Consider the following 4,369-nt stretch of genomic DNA (forward strand, 5'->3'; position numbering starts at 1 on the left):
CTGGGAACCTGCACTGAAAACTCTGGAAAGTTTCTGAAGCACCACGAGGGTGGCTGTGAGTAGCACACATCTGCTTGGGATCTGGGGACATCTACCTCTCAGGCCACCTCAGCTATTTCATGGCCAAGAGACAGTTTTAATCAGTATCTCAATGTTTCTTGGCCACAGCCTGTTGCAAGTTTTAGTTGGGCTGCACTCAAAGCTACCTGGGCCATACTCAAGGGAGAACTTGACTTTATTCTGCTTTATCTGAGGCTCTGCAGAGGATTCTCTACCTAGACACTTAAGTCTGTTTCTGCCACGACTCCCCTGGTTCTCTCCCATAGCTTATCTCTCCTAACCCCTGACACCCTCATGTGTTTTATGTAAGGTCTCCCTTTGTAGCTCAGGCAGGCCTTGACCTCCCAAACCTGCCTCAGTCTCCCAAATGCTAGGATTACAAGTATGTGCCAAGACACCTGTCTAAATTCCTACTCCAACTTACCATTAAAATCATCCCCCTGCCCCCTAATTATGAAGTCAAAATTTACTTTAAAAAATGAGTTAGTACAGATGAGGAAAACAGACCTTCTTCCCAGCAATGCGCGCTGCACAGTGTCAGGGGGCTCAGCACTGACAGTGGAAGTGGCCGAGAGGGCACCGGGAAGGTTCTGCCCCTTGGCCTGCTCAGAGCCGCTCACTGAACCATTTTGAGCTAAGAAATGCCACTGTTTGGGTAGCTGTTAGCAGGAATTGGCTACAGCCTGTACGTTAAATAAATACAAACTGCCTATTTAGTTATTTAACGAGAACAAGCATCCCACTGTTGGCAAGCAGAGAGCAGCCAACAGAACAGTGCAGAATCCGGGCCTGTTCCCATGATGCCATCTGACCACTTGTACCCCATTCCTCTCTGGCCCTTCAGGGCATCTTATCACAGCGTCAATGGAGTGGGAGGCTGGGCTGCGAAGGGAACACAGATTTCCTTAAGCAAGGCAGTGCTGGAGAAGGAAGAGCTGCTTAAGCTCCAGATGGGATCCAAGGCAACTGCTGTGTCTAAACTTCCTTTGGCTTCACTGGCCTTTTCTTTTCTTTCCTCCTTTCTCTCTCTCTCTCTCTCTCTCTCTCTCTCTCTCTCTCTCTCTCTCTCTCTCTCTCTCTCTCTCTCTCTCTCTCTCTCTGTTTCTGCCAAGTTGTTGATGTCCTGGCTGCCTGGAAAAGGCTGCGTTTGAGCAACCAGAGGCGAGCAGTCTCTTAAGAAGTGCTACAGTGAGGAATCCTGTTCTTGTCTTTAGAAAATAGCTCGTGACGCTGTGTTGATCCTACTGTTTGCTGAAAGGAGGGGAAAACGACCCTCAAGGTTAATTTATATAAACACACAGTGCGGGCTGTGAGTCTGATAGCATTCCTGTCTATGAGACATCTGAGGTGCTGATGTGGTTGATAGCGACAGTCATTCTAATTTAGAGACTGTGAGGGCCGGGGAGGGGTGCGGGAAGAAGATAATTAGAGGCTTGCTTCTGTAATCCAGCAAGGTTCTCAGTGTCCTTTACACATTTGAAAATTTGGAACACAGAGGTTAATCGGGCATCATTTAACATGGTCAAGGCTAGAATGTGTGGGTGCCGATCAGTCAGTGAAAGGCAAAGTGGGCAGAGGAAACAGAAAGGGACAGATGGAGCAGATAGGAAGGGGAGACGAGAGGAAGGAAACATCAAAAGTTGCCTCACTCTGGGGGTTCACACTTACACGCTGCCTCTTGAAAACAACTTTCTGCTACTTTCAAGGCTGGAAAACAAGGGATGGAGCCAGTCTGCACATCAGGGGTCGTGAAGTCTGAAGAGGCCATCCTCTAACTAGACAGGACTCTTAGTGGAGGGAGGGGAACACCAACCTACTTACCAAATCTTTGACCCAAAATTTACCCTGCCTATGAGATGTGTAAGAATATAGATGGAGCTGAGATTGAGGGAAGGACCTATGAATGCCTGGCCCAACCTGAGACCCACCCCATGGGAGAGAGCCAACCCTGACATTATTAATGACACCTTGCTATGCTTGCAGACAGGAGCCTATCCTCTGAGTGATTCCACCCAGCAGCAGATAAAAATAGATGCTGAGACTCACAGCGGCTCTGAGATTACTGTGGAAGAGTTGGGGGACAGATAGAAGGACCCAGAGGGGACAGAAGCTCCACAAGAAGACCAACAAAGCCAACTAACCTGAGCCCAAAGGGGGCTTTCAGAGACTGATGCACCAACCAAGGACCATGCATGGACTCAATCTAGACCCTCTACACATACATAGCCAACGGGCAGCTTGGTCTTCATGTGGGTCCCCTAGAAAGGGGAGGGGGGTTGTCTTTGACATATACTCTGTGGCCTGCTTTTCGATCACTTCCTCCTGGCGTGGTGCTTTGACAGGCCAGAGGGGAAGAAGATTCGCTCAGTCCTGATACGACTTGATATGCTGGTGTGGGTTAGTGATGGTGGGGCTCCCCTTATCTGAAGTGTAGGGGAAGAGGGACGAAAGGAAGAAGAAGGGAGGGTGTGACTGGGAGGATGTAAATGAATAAATATATAAAAATTTAAAAATAGAGTAAAAAAAGGAGAAAGGAGACAATTCATTTAATTTAAAAATACCATCAACATCAGCACCATCAACAATGGTAGTTTTAATTTCTAGACTCAAACAGCTCAGACACAAGTCCTACTAAGCATCTGTTCTTCTAGATAGCTCAGCTCCCAGCCTTCCTCCAGAGGAAGACTTTCCTAATTGGACTCTGGGTTCCAGGAAGGCTAGATCAATATTTGTATTATCCCAGTATCCTCATTGTGGCAATATCTATATTCTGTGTAGGACCTAATGAATATTTATTGAATGGTTGTGTTATATATGCACATATATATGTACAGTATTATAGTTAATATTGCGTTATATGAAATATGCACACACAAAGAAATGTTTGCACATATCAAATAGCACATGCAGACATACACACATATCTTAGATGTTCACTTAATTTCTCCGAGCCTCACCTGCCTGCTGAGCAAAAAGTTTCATTGCAAGTTCAAGGTACTTGACTAATATAAGGGTTCAGAATAAACACAGTGATAGAAAACTCACAGATGCTCCTTGCTTATAGATTGCTTGTAAGTGTCTCTCAGCCAAGCTCACCCCTTCTCAAGTCAGTCCATCACTCTAAATTTAGGGTAATTTCCAAATATAGAGCGTTCCCTGCCATTTCTCAAAAGCCAGCCACGTCCAGCCAGAAGCGAGCCTGTTGCCTCTTATTAGGCAGGCTGCATCTCCCTCTTGGCTTAGGTATGTGAGCTGATTGGAGCCCACATGACTGCTTTCTCATCCAAGACTAGTTAGATGCATTTTTCAAGCATGATTTGCAAGTCGGCTCTCACATGCCTCCTGAGTCCAGCTGTGCGGCAGCTGCTGCTCCCGTGCATCCGCTCAGCCCACTCTTGGATCAAAAGCATTTTGCCTACGCTGGCTGGGTCTCGGCCCAGCTGCCAGCTCCTGTTGTCAGGATGTTTGCAGCCCTGCCGCAGTTCTACTGAACCTGTCTCATCACCAGTCTTGGGCCTGACAAGCATGTTAACATGTGGCCATGGCTGAAGTGGGCAACTTGGATAGCATTGATCAGACTCTGACGCTTCCTGTCCACATGTGGCTGCTCTCACTTCTGTTGTGGTGACAAGAAAAGATCCCGAGGCCAAATATCCCTTATTGATGGGGCCCTGTGTGTCATCTTATCACATGATGAGTCTCTGACTGCTGGCATGAGGGATCATACTCAGCCTGCCGCAAGGCAAGATTAGAGGCGGAAATCCATTCTTCCTTCTCCAATTCGGGCAAGCTGGGTGTAGTATTTTATCTTCTCAGAAAGCTCTCTTTACTGCTCTGACAGCATAGTGATAGCTGCCGCAAACCAGCAAGGATGTTTGTGGCACGAATTGTGTTGGGAAGGCAGTCCACGGCGGTAGGGGAGGAAGGCCAGTGAGTCAGGTGACCCCTCACCAAGAGAGCCTGAGTGAGTTGCCTACTCTGTAGGCGTCAAACTCCTCCAATGACATTAGGTTCTTTTTGTTATCACATTAAAAACCTCTAGCTAAAAATCTTCTTTAGAAATGCTGGTTTCTAAGTTCCTCCCAGAGATCTTGACTCTGTGTGGCTATAGAAGGGCCAGAGTCCACTCATTCGGATGCATGTCAGTCTTGTCCACTCAATAGTCATTCTAAATCTAGGATGATGCACTGGCAGAGCCGAGAGTGAGCTAGCCCGAGAGATGCTCAAATGTGCTCTGTAAGTTAGGGGAATCTGTGATGTCCCCATGATTGTGATAGGGTGAAGCATTATCCATCCCACCCATGGCACT

This window comes from Acomys russatus, chromosome 28, assembly GCF_903995435.1.
Source record: "Acomys russatus chromosome 28, mAcoRus1.1, whole genome shotgun sequence".
NCBI lineage: Eukaryota > Metazoa > Chordata > Mammalia > Rodentia > Muridae > Acomys > Acomys russatus.